The 11,867-nt window shown below is 46.4% G+C and overlaps 1 protein-coding gene across 3 annotated transcripts in view; it reads right to left on the bottom strand.

The window, feature by feature from the left end:
• Positions 1-11,867, bottom strand: part of PITPNC1 (phosphatidylinositol transfer protein cytoplasmic 1) — a 312,387-nt gene that overhangs the window by 57,989 nt on the left and 242,531 nt on the right. The window lies entirely within an intron of this gene.

Raw genomic sequence — 11,867 nt, 5'->3', positions numbered from 1 at the left:
AATAATAATAATAATAATAATAATAATAATAATAATAATAATAATAACAACAACACAGCCACAACAACAACACAGCCACAATATATAGATATAAGTGTTGGCCTGGGCACGGTGGTTCACGCCTGTAATCCCAGCGCTTTGGGAGGCCGAGGCGGGTGGATCACTTGAGGTCAGGAGTTTGAGACCAGCTTGGCCAACATGGTGAAACCCTGTCTCTACCAAAAATATAAAAAGCCGGGCATGGTGGTGCACACCTGTAATCCCAGCTACTTGGAAGGCTGAGTCAGGAAAATCACTTGAACCCGGGAGGCAGAGGTTGCAGTGAGCTGAGATTGCGTCATTGCACTCCAGCCTAGGCGACAGAGTGAGACTGTCTCAAAAAAAAAAAAAAAAAAAAAAAAAAAAATTAAGTTCTTCTAGTTCTTCTCATTGTATCTTTCTGGTCTAAAGGGATCATCATCCTTCTGCAGGATGACAAACAGCTTTCTTTTTTTGAGACAGAGTCTCAAGGCTGGAGTGCAGTGGTGGGATCTCGGCTCACTGCAACCTCCACCTCCTGGGTTCAAGCGATTCTTCTGACCCAGCCTCCTGGGTAGCTGGGACTACAAGTGCCCATCACCAAGCCCGGCCAATTTTTGTATTTTTAGTAGAGACGAGGTTTCACCATCTTGGCCAGGCTAGTCTCGAACTCCTGACCTCAAGTGATCCATCCACCTTGGCCTCCCAAAGTGCTGGGATTACAGGCGTGAGCCACCATGCCCGGCCAACAGATTTAAGTTTGGACAACCACTTCATTCTTAGAGGAAGTCTTAACTGTAACCGCATCTCACTGTGTAGCTCATTCCTGGAGGGAATCTCCAGTTAACACTGATTCCATCTGACTCTTCGGGAGAGAATGCAGTATTTTGGAAGAACAGGGTGGTTGATACCCAAGAACACTGTCCTACCCCGAACTCGGTGCCTGTTAATAACACAGTCTCCCACAAGAGGGCATCTGAAGGGGTCTGTATAGGCTCAACTCGTCTTGGTTGGATTCTCAAGTTCCTTGAATGATTAGTCCTTTCTAAATGCTTTCTGGATAATATTTGTGTTGAAATTATCCTCCAAGTCTGCTGGTGGTTCTTCTCTTCTTGCCTATTCTCTTCTAAATATTTGGAGACTGGACTCTTCAGATTTGTCCAAGGAGATTAACTCCCCAGTCTGACCCGAGGTGGCCACTGACTTCTCCTTCAAGTCAGAGAAAGACTGGTTCTTGGGTCAACTCTGATTCTTTCCACTGCTACTTGAAGTCAAGTGCCTCAGGACACTCCTAAAGCATTTGGGAGGGACAAGTGGACTGCCTCGAAATGAAACAGACAGTGGAGAAACAAGTTCAAGTTCAAGTGGAGAAATAAGTTGTGAAATAAAATACTGGGTCTCACACTGTTTGCAAGAGCCAGTCCCCCTGCTCCTTCTTTCTTTTTGCAAATCTCTTTTAAGTGTGAGCTAAGAGAAGAGAGACAAGTGCCTCATTAAGAAGACACACAGAGGCCGGGCACGGTGGCTCACACCTGTAAGCCCAGCACTTCAGGAGGCTGAAGCGGTGGGGGGAGGGGGATCACTTGAGGTTGGGAGTTCAAGACCAGCCTGGCCAACATGATGAGATGGTGAAACCCCATCCCTACTAAAAATAAAAAAAATTAGCCGGGTGTATTGTCATGCGCCTGTAATCCCAGCTACCTGGGAGCCTGAGGCAGAAGAATCCCTTGAACCTGGGAGGTGGACATTGCAGTGAGTGGAGATTGTGCCACTGCACTCCAGCCTGGTTGACAGAGTGAGACTCTGTCTCAAAAACAACAACAACAAAAACCACACACACACACACACAGAATACCCCAGAGGGAAATGAGCTTCCAGAGAGTAAATTACAAAAGTAGTTAAAAAGGTTTGACATTTATTGGTAGTAAAATCTATAGGACTCAAAGAAAGGGAACTAAGCAGGGATGAAGGGGGGCATGACAGGTTGTGTAGCTTTCCCTGATTTAATTCAAACATTTTATTGATCCCCCATTGCACCCATTGCAGTTTTCACAGTATTGCCTCAGTTCCAAAGTAGCCCTTACGCCTCTGCTCTGAGATCATGGACTGGACCCTGTAAGCATTTCTCCTTTACAATGAGCCTCATCAGTAGGGGGCCCTGGAGGGCAACTGCAAGAGGAAGGGATTTCTCCTTCAGATTTAGATGTTGCTGGGCTGCAGAGTCTGTCTGTGGGGACTTTTGGTCAGGCTCTGCCCCAGCCGCATGCCTAGAGTGCACGGTTGCTCAGTGACCTTGCAGCCCTAGCCTGGGCCCAGTAACCACTTCACGGTGGCCCTCCTGCTGCAGGCACTGCATGCTGCAGGCCTTGCACTGGCAGCGTGCCTGACTCTCTCTTCACACACACCTGTCTAGCAACCTCCTCAGGCCTGCACCCCAGAGGGCGCTCTGCTCCTCAACCACTGTGAACCAGCCCTGGCTCAGGTCAACCTCGTGAACTTCTCCACCATCCTGTGGGCTACCACCACACCTTCTCCAACGAAATCTGAATTCCAGCCATGCAGAGGGGCCCCTTCCAACTTTGTCCTTCCTGGGTATTCTCTCTTAGCCTTAGGGTACCCTTTGGAGCTCCCTTTACATCCTTATAGTTGCTCCTATCAGAGATCAATAATTCCTTCTATTACATTTCTCCTATTCAAATTACTATGTGGTTTCTGTCTCCTGATTGGGCCCTGACTGATATACCCATTGTATGCAAAGTGCTGCCCTGGGCTTGAGGGACTACAAAGATAGCCCTTGAGAGATTATCATCTAGTAGGAGTGACAGACTGGGGAGCTATTACCAAAAATACAAGGCAGAATAGAGTATGTGCTGCAAAAGAAAGAAAATAATAGGCTGTCAGCTGGGTGCAGTGGCTCACACCTGTAATCCCAGCACTTATGGAGGCCAAGGCAGGTAGATTGCTTGAGGTCAAGAGTTCGAGACCAGCCTGGTCAACATGGTAAAACCCCAGCCGGGTGTGGTGGCACATGCCTGTGAACCCTGCTACTCGGGAGGCTGAGGCATGAGAATCGGCTGAACTCGAGAGGCAGAGGTTGCAGTGGGCCGAGATTGTGTCACTGCACTCCAGCCTGGGCAACACAGTGAGGCTCCATCTCAAAAAAAACAATCAAACAAACAAAAAAAGAAACAAGAAGAAGAAGAAAAAGAAAAGAATAGGCTGTAAAGCTAGGGAAGGGAACCATTAATGTTGCTTTAACAACATTACGACCATAGTAATATTATTACCTATTCCTGCTTTTCAGATGAGAAAACCAAGGCTGAAAGAAGTAAAGAGCCTTGCTCAAAGTCACAAGGCCAGTCAGCAGAGAAGCTCAGATTTGAGGACAAGTCTATAGGCTTCACCAGGTCCTTCCATGATTAAAAGAAGGAAAGAAAGAAAGAAACAAACAAACAAAAACAAAACTGCCTCTTAGCATCCAACCACTAAGAAAAACATTAATTAAAACCGCTACCTGCGTCTTTCTAGAAAGAAAAATTCGGAATCTGAGTCTCCTGCTACTTAAAAAGTGTGTGTCCTGAGAAACTGTCACAGAGAACCTCCCAGCGACATGGGAGTCTTCTGTTCCTCTGTTGAATAGCTAAGGCTACAGTAGAAGCCACGTAGGTGCCCTTTAGTCCAATCCCTGGTCTCCTTCATGAACAGCATGCCTAATTCTCATGCCAAAGTCCATGGAATAGCAAGCATGAGGAAGCTCCTTTACTTGAACTTTGCAGTAAATATTTCAGGGTGGGGTACCCACCATCTGAACAAATCATAAAAAAATCACATTGAGGAACCCAATATCCTCTTCAGGCTTGAGATCATGAGTTTTAATTTCTTTTCTTTTTTCTTTTTTTCTAAAATGAAGTCTCGCTCTTGTCCCCCAGGCTGGAGTGCGATGGCGTGATCTCGGCTCACTGCAACCTCTGCCACCTGGGTTCAAACGATTCTCCTGCCTCAGCCCCCTGAGTAGCTGGGATTACAGGCGCCTGTCACCACACTAATTTTTGTATTTTTAGTAGAGATGGGGTTTTACCATGTTGGCCAGGCTGGTCTAGAACTCTTGACCTCAGGTGATCCGCCCGCCTTGGCCTCCCAAAGTGCTGGGATTACAGGCAAGTTTCAATTTCTAATAAATAATGAATCTCCCAGTGATTAGAGGTGAAGAGATGCTCATAGGCGCTCAATAAGTGCCTGGTGAACTAATGGAAGACATTAGCTTCTACCTTCCAAAGAGGACTCTATGGCAGGAATACTGCTTACTCATTGATCTTAGTTGTTTTTTTTTGTTTGTTTTGTTTTTCATGAGTCTGAGATCCTAGTTCCTTGGCTGTAAGCACCCTAATTTCCCACAATTGCCGCCATGGGGCTTAGTGCAGGGTGACAACCTCCTACTATGGGCTGATGGGTCCTACATTGGCAATCAGGAGAGCTGAGTTTAAATTCAGTTATCTGGCCGGGTGGTGGGCTCACACCTGTAATGGTGTGGTGGGCTCACACCTGTAATCCCAGTACTTTGAGAGGCCAGGTGGGCAGATCACCTGAGGTCAGGAGTTCAAGACCAGCCTGGTCAACATAGTGAAACCCCATCTCTACTAAAAATACAAAAATTAGCTGGGTGTGGTGGCGTGTGCCTGTAATCCCAGCAGGAGGGAGGCTGAGGCAGGAGAATTGCTTGAACCCAGGAGGCGGAGGCTGCAGTGAGCTGAGATTGCGCCACTGCACTCTAGCCTGTGCCACAGGGCTTGACTGTGTCTCAGATAAATAAATAAGCAAGCAAATAAGTAAGCAAGTAGGTAAGTAAGTTCAGTAAATGTTCTGTGTAACCTTGGGCTATCCTGCATCTTCTTTGGGCCTCCATGTCCCTGTTTGTAAATTAAAATCTTAGTCTAACTGGGCACAGTGGCTCATCCCTATAATCCTAGCACTTTGGGAGGTTGAAATGCAAGGATGGCTTGAGCCCAGGAATTTGAGACCAGCCTGGGCAACATGGCAAGACCCTGTCTCTATAAAAATTACAAAAATTAGTTGGGTGTGGTGATGTACACCTGTAGTCCCAGCTACTCAGGAGGCTGAGGCATGAGAATCTCTTGAGCCTGGGAGGCAGAGGTTGTAGTGAGCCAAGATTGTGCCACTACACTTCATCCTGGGCAACAGACTGAGATTCTGTCTCAAAAAAACAAAACAAAACAAAACAAAAACACAACTTAGTCTAGATGAATGGGTTTCAGGGATTCTGGGAGATATCCTGGAATTTGGGAAGGTGTAGTTTTCTGGAAAGAGAGTTCGACCACTTTCATCTGATCATCAAAGAGATCTGTGGCCCTAAGGAGACTGAGATCAAGTGACCCAGGTGACCATTAACATTCCTTCCAGTTAAAAAGCCTGTGGTGTTAAAAGTGGCCTCTGCATCCTATTAGTCTCCTCCGTCTTGCTCCTTGGCTTGTTCCTTCTCTGTCCTATCATCCCATAGTTAGCCAACTTGAGTGGTACACAGAGGGGCTGCCACCGAGCAGTGGGAAGTGGCAACAGTCCTGATGTGGTGTAATCAGAGAGCATGGACAAGGTAAAATGGTCTCATCTTCACATTCAGTTCAGGGCAGGAGCCAGAATTAAGCCAACACCGTTAAAAACAAGCAGAGGCTTCACCGGGCCCCAAAGGAAAAGACTCAGTCACAGCAATGATTCATTTGGGCTCCCCGATGGTGGCAGGTGCAGCTGCCAGAGCTCTGGTCCAACTCCTGGCTCTTGGAGGTGGAGGAAGAGATCTGCTGAGGTTGCGTTAGGATGTGAATGCCTTTTGTTGTTGCACCAAGCCAAAGCTTTACAGGGGTGTACCTGACACTGGAGTGCTGTGACCTTCATGGTCTCATTTGCCCTTGGGCTGAACTTGTCTCCTGAGATGGGACCTGGGTGTGGGAGGTCACGGAGGCACTTTTCCTATATCACCTATAATAATGTTCCCCTCTTTGGCTATTTATCAGAGACAGGGAGAAGGAAAAGTGTTTATCCTCTTTCCCTTCTACTGTCTACCCACAAATCATCTGCAGTGGATTTGGGTGTCAATCTGGTTGACTGCCCTGGCCACCCCCGCCATACACACACTAGAGAGTGAATGCTCAGTAGGAAACATTCCTTTAAATATGAACCTAAGAATGCTACATGGGGAAGGCAAATCTGGATAATTACCATCTTACAGATTCCAAAATTAAAAGGGAGTAATTTTCTCTGTTTTGTAAAGTATTAAGAATAGTAAGTATCAAGTGTCTTACACATCTTCATATACTTTGACCTAGTAAGCTTACGTTTTGAGAATTTATCTTAAGAAAAGAATGTTGGTGGCCAGGCACGGGCTCACACCTGTAATCCCAGCACTTTTGGGAGGCCAAGGCAGGTGGATCAGTTGAGGTCAGAAGTTTTAAGACCAGCCTGGGCAACATGGCAAAACCCAGTCTCTACTAAAAAATACAAAAATTAGCTGAGCATATTGATGGGCGCCTGTAGTCCAGCTACTCAAGAGCTGACGCAAGAGAATCACTTAAACCCAGGCAGAGGTTGCAGTGAGCCAAGATGGCATGAGAGTGAGACTCTGTATAAAATAATAATAATAAAAACCAGAAAGAAAGAAAAGAATCTTGGCAAGGCACAGTGGCTCACACCTGTAATCTCAGAACTTTGTGAAGCTAAGGTGGGAGGATGACTTGAGCCCAGGAGTTTGAGACCAGCCTAGACAACATAGTGATACCTTGTCTCTACAAATAATTTAAAAATTAGCTGGGTGTGGTGGCATGGATCAGGAGGCTGAGGTGGGAGGATTGCTTGAGCCTAGGCAGTGGAGGCTGCAATGAGCCGTGATTGTGCCATTGCATTCCAGCCTGGGTGACAGAGTGAAACCCTAAAAAAAAAAAAAAAAAAAAAAAAAAAAGGAAAGAAAGAAAAAGAAGAAGAAAAGAAAATAATCTTAAAGACTTACGCACAAAGATTTTTATTGCAACATTATTATAATGTCAAGACAAAAAAGATTGAAAAAAGGGCTGGGCGCGGTGGCTCAAGCCTGTAATCCTAGCACTTTGGGAGGCTGAGACAGGTGGATCACAAGGTCAGGAGATCGAGACCATCCTGGCTAACACAGTGAAACCCCATCTCTACTAAAAAATGCAAAAAAACTAGCTGGGCGAGGTGGTGGGCACCTGTAGTCCCAGCTACTCGGGAGACTGAGGCAGGAGAATGGTGTGAACCCGGGAGGCGGAGCTTACAGTGAGCCGAGATCCGGCGGCTGCACTCCAGCCTGGGCGACATAGCGAGACTCCATCTCAAAAAAAGAAAAAAAAAAAGATTGAAAAAAGAAGAAAACAGCTTAAATATCCTACTATGGGAGAATTGCCAAAGAAATTAAGGTAAATCCATTTCATGAACCAGTACGTGCCATGTGGTCATAATAGAGAAGGGAGAGGTACACTGGTAAGTATGAAATGTGTCTTATCAGCCTAGATTTCTCTTTGAACAGAGGTGTTTTTCTAAAATTTGTAATTGCTCTTGCTTCATTTCTAGATTTGTTTCTAGATTTTGTGATTTCTCTTGATACAATCCATCAAGATCACTACGTAGGGTGGCTCTTCATAAATCCACAATTTTGGGAATCATGAATTCTGCAGCTCTTTTCTCTACAACAGAAACTTTGATGGTTTAAGATCCAAGCTTAGATGAAAAACGTCTGTACTTTCTGCACAATTTTTCTGTAAACCTAAACTGCTCTAGAAAATAAAATCTAGGGTGGGTGTGGTGACTCATGCCTGTAATCCCAGCACTTTGGGAGGCCAAGGCAGGTGGATCACCTGAGGTCAGGAGTTTGAGACCAGCCTGGTCAACATGATGAAACCCCGTCTCTACAAAAATACAAAAATTAGCTGGGCGTGGTGGCGCATGCCTGTAGTCCCAGCCACTCGAGAGGCTGAGTGAGGCAGGAGAATCGTTTGAACCCGGGAGGTGGAGGTTGCAGTGAGCCGAGATCACGCCACTGTACTACAGCAGGGTGACAGAGTGAGACTCCATCTCAGAAGAAAAAAAAAGAAAAGAAAATCTATTATCCTTTAAAAATTGAGGGGCTGGGCAGGCGGGGGGAAGGTGCAAGCCTAGTGGCTGTGTAGATTTTTATCTTCCTGCCATCTGTACAAGCTACTGAGGATACAAGGTAGAGGTGGCTGATTAGGAGGGATTTTGAGAAAAGTCTACCAGTCATCTTGTCTTATGCTTCAGATACGATTAAAGAGACAGAGAAACCTAGCCAAACCACTGTTCCTCTCTACTATAACTTTATTTTTTGGCTTTTGGGAGCTCGCTGGGGGAAGCAATTCAGGAAGACATGCCAACAAAGTACAGGTTCAGCCAGTAGGAACGCTGGAAGCAGAATTCATGTTTTAACAATGCTGTCCTACTCATGCTGTGCATCGGCAAAGTGGCTAGTGGTTTGGGGGAGAGAGGGGATACTGGTTGCTAGTTAATACTTTAAGCATACGGGTCTAGCGTTGGTTCATGGTTTTTTATTATTATTATTATTATTATTTTAAGACGGAGTCTTGCTCTGTCACCCAGGCTGGAACGCATTGGCATGACTGCAACCTCTGCCTCCTGGGTTCAAGTGATTCTCCTGCCTCAGCCTCCCAAGTAGCTGGGACTACAGGCATGCGCTACCACGCCTGGCTAATTTTTGTATTTTTAGTAGAGATGGGGTTTCACCATGTTGGCCTGGTCTCAAACTTCTGACCTCAAGTGATCCAACCGCCTTGGCCTCCCAAAGGGCTGCAATTAACTGCACCTGGCCAGTTCATGGTTTATTGATTATTTTCTAACAGCAGCATATTCAGTTGGGGAGAGCCTGAAAAGAACTAATGGCTGTTAAAAAAAAACAAAAAAAGTCCAGGTTACCAATGATGAAAACCATCTCTACTGGTCATCTCACTGAGAACATTATCCCAGCTACACAATTCAGTTGTGACTGTTTCATAAATACATACATAACTATTTATGAATATATATATGAATATACAATCCAACCCAAGAGTATTTCAACTTGTCTTCTACATGGTCATTAAGATAGGAATAAAAAGGATACTCTTCCTGGGGCTCTTCAAAACCATTTTCTTTTCTTTTTTTAAATATTACGTTGGTGCAAAAGTAATCATGGTTTTTGCAAATAGATACAGGGTCTTGCTACATTGCCCAGGTGCATCTCAAACTTCTGAGCTAAAGTGATCCTCTTGCCATAGCCTCTCAAAGTGTTAGGATTACAGGTGTGAGCCACTGCACCCGGGCTCAGAACCATTTTTGGTCTCTATTCTTTTTTTGTTTTGCAGAATAGAGAGTTGGGTAACTGTTATTTGTTCTTTTGTTTTTTTTTTTTTTTTTTTTTTGAGACGGAGTCTCGCTCTATCGCCCAGGCTGGAGTGCAGTGGCCAGATCTCGGCTCCCGGGAGTGCAAGCTCCGCCTCCCGGGTTTATGCCATTCTCCTGCCTCAGCCTCCCGAGTAGCTGGGACTACAGGCGCCTGCCACCTTGCCTGGCTAGTTTTTTTGTATTTTTTAGTAGAGACGGGGTTTCACCGCGTTAGCCAGGATGGTCTCAATCTTCTGACCTCGTGATCCGCCCGTCTTGGCCTCCCAAAGTGCTGGGATTACAGGCTTGAGCCACCGTGCCCGGCTATTGTTTGTTCTTAAGATAGAATTACTGTACTTAAGGACAGCACTCTAGAGAGGAAAAGACTGAATGCCCACCACTCAATGAATCGGCAAATATTGGTTAAGCATCTACTGTGTGTTCAACACTGTGCCTTGGAAAAATGTGTAAGAGAAGGTCTATTCTCAAGGAGGCCATGATTTTGTGGAGACTAGATTTAATACGCAGTTTAATCAACATTATATAACATATAATCTATATATGACTGAAGTACTAAAATATATGTTTCAGGCCAGCTGCGGTGGCTCGCACCTGTAATCCAAACACTTTGGGAGGCCGAGGAGGGCAGATCACTTGAGATCAGGAGTTTGTGCCAGCCTGGCCAACATGGTGAAACCCTGTCTCTACAAAAAATACAAAAATTAGCCAGGTGTGGTGGCACACGCCTATAGTCCCAGCTACTGGGGAGGCTGAGGCAGGAGAATCACTTGAACCTGGGAGGCAGAGGTTGCAGTGAGCTGAGATCGTGCCACTGCACTCCAGCCTGGGCGACAGAGTGAAACTTTGTCTCAAAATAAAATAAATAAAATAAAATAAAATAAGATGTGCTTCAGACAAGAGTACTCTAGTAGTCCAAATTCAGCACGGAGGGAACTCAGTACAGGTCCATAGTGGTTGGGGTCCAAGATGATTATTTGGCCAGCAGGGATAATAGAAGAGACTGGCCGATTGGTGTCATGAAGAAAGAATCCAATCCCACACAGTGCCTGCAGTGTGGTCCAGAGACACCAGGCCAGGAACATAGTTCAGGGCTGCTGAGGTTTCCATCTGGGGGCCCCAGAGAACTGCCTGCTGGTGCGGGGGCTCTAGGGCAGTGATGACCCCAGATCCACTCCTGGACTGACCTTGGTCTTGGAAATGGAACTGAAACCCCATCTCGTAATACAGTGGGAGGTAAACTGCTTTTATTTAATCCCCATCAAATGTTCCACTTGCCACAGGATTTCGGGGTTATTAAGGCTGAGTAAAGGAAACTCATTTACCAGGGTTAGGCCAGATCGTCTTAGCTGCTGGGTAAACTTCAGTGCTTCTCTGGAGAACCCTTTCTGGTGGACAATATCATTAGGCCTCTGGTGCAGAGGGGAAAATTGTTTTTCCAGAGCCAGCAGGGAGTTGTGAAGCAAACTGAAGGCATAGGTTTCAGGCCTGAGAGTGTCTGAGAAAATCCTGTCCCCAGTGAGGTGGTGACGAGCCTATGCAGCAGGGATACAGAAGGGTGAGGGGCTGGAAGGGGAGCTCCGGAGAACACCTCTGTGGATCTCCATGAGACTGGCTCGCTGTGCCCTTCTGTTTTCCTCACACTGTCCCGTGTCCTTTGAGTGACAGCTCAGTTACCCTCCAGTGTACTGGGTCTGAGTTTTAAAGGGCTCTAAGGCCAGGTGCAGTGGCTCACGCCTGTGATCCCAGGACTTTGGGAGGCACAGGCAGGAGGATTGCTTATGTGCAGGAGTTCGAGACCGGCCAGGGCAATATAGTGGGACCCCATCTCTAAAAAAATTTTAAAAATTAGCCAGGTGTAGTGGCAAGCATCTATGATCCCAGCTACTTGGGAGGCTGAGGCAGGAGGACCTTTTGAGCCCGGAATGTTAAGGTTGCAGTGAGCTGTGACACAGCCACTGCACTCCAGTCTGGAAGACCAAGTGAGACCCTGTTTCAAAAAACAGCAACAAAAACGAACAAATAAAGGGCTTGAAACAGAGGAGAGGAAAAGGGAGGCTAAGAGACTGAGAAGTAATTTTCAGAAGGCTGTCTTTGGGCCTTGGCGACACTTCTAGGCTGTTTTGGTTATGGGATTTTGGGAAGGAGGGTGAGTGCATGAGGACATGGTCAAGCTCTCAGGGGTGTGAGCTGGCAATGTGAGGACTCCTCTGAGGCTAAGAGTGGCTCACCGCTGCAGAAAAGGGTGAAATATTGACATGCACCCACAAGCCTGCAGATGGTACTGGGGGCAGATGGCACTGCAGATGGCCCTGGGTGGGGGTGGAGGGTGAGCTGGGAGCGGGGAGGGGAGGGGAAAGCTCTCAGAGGAGCACCTGATGGTGGAAAAGCTTTGATCAGAGATGAAGGTGGGGTGG

The sequence above is a fragment of the Piliocolobus tephrosceles genome, chromosome 16, assembly GCF_002776525.5.
Source record: "Piliocolobus tephrosceles isolate RC106 chromosome 16, ASM277652v3, whole genome shotgun sequence".
Classification (NCBI taxonomy): Eukaryota; Metazoa; Chordata; class Mammalia; order Primates; family Cercopithecidae; genus Piliocolobus; species Piliocolobus tephrosceles.
The sequence above is the reverse complement of the archived record's forward strand: the minus strand, read 5'-3'. Positions and strand labels throughout refer to the sequence as shown.